The sequence below is a fragment of the Cyprinus carpio genome, chromosome A12 (genome assembly GCF_018340385.1).
Source record: "Cyprinus carpio isolate SPL01 chromosome A12, ASM1834038v1, whole genome shotgun sequence".
Lineage (NCBI taxonomy): Eukaryota > Metazoa > Chordata > Actinopteri > Cypriniformes > Cyprinidae > Cyprinus > Cyprinus carpio.
This window is the reverse complement of record NC_056583.1, coordinates 25,990,860-25,991,169: the sequence shown is the minus strand read 5'-3', so window position 1 is coordinate 25,991,169 and position 310 is coordinate 25,990,860. Positions and strand designations below refer to the sequence as shown.

Genomic DNA, 310 nt, shown 5'->3' with positions numbered 1-310 from the left:
TGCATTGAATATGCATTATGCAAAATATGTTATGCAAAATATGCAATAATATTATACAATATAATGAATAAAATGTATTAGTTTTAATATAATTTAACAAACCTATTTATGATGATAATACAATAAAATTACCTAAATAATACATTATATAATATGTAATAAATCTGTAGTTTGTCAGATTAGTAATTAATAAACCCATAGAAATCCATCAGTGTAGGATCTTTGGGTCGCATTGCACCTGTGCTGTCCATCATGCCCTGTCTCTGGGTGTTTCAGGTGATTTACGAGCTGCCGACAGCCAATCAGTGGT

The 310-nt window shown here is 30.0% G+C and overlaps 1 protein-coding gene across 1 annotated transcript in view; it reads left to right on the top strand.

The window, feature by feature from the left end:
• The window catches only part of LOC109070295 (protein transport protein Sec31A-like), a 39,864-nt gene that overhangs the window by 11,173 nt on the left and 28,381 nt on the right, over positions 1-310 (top strand).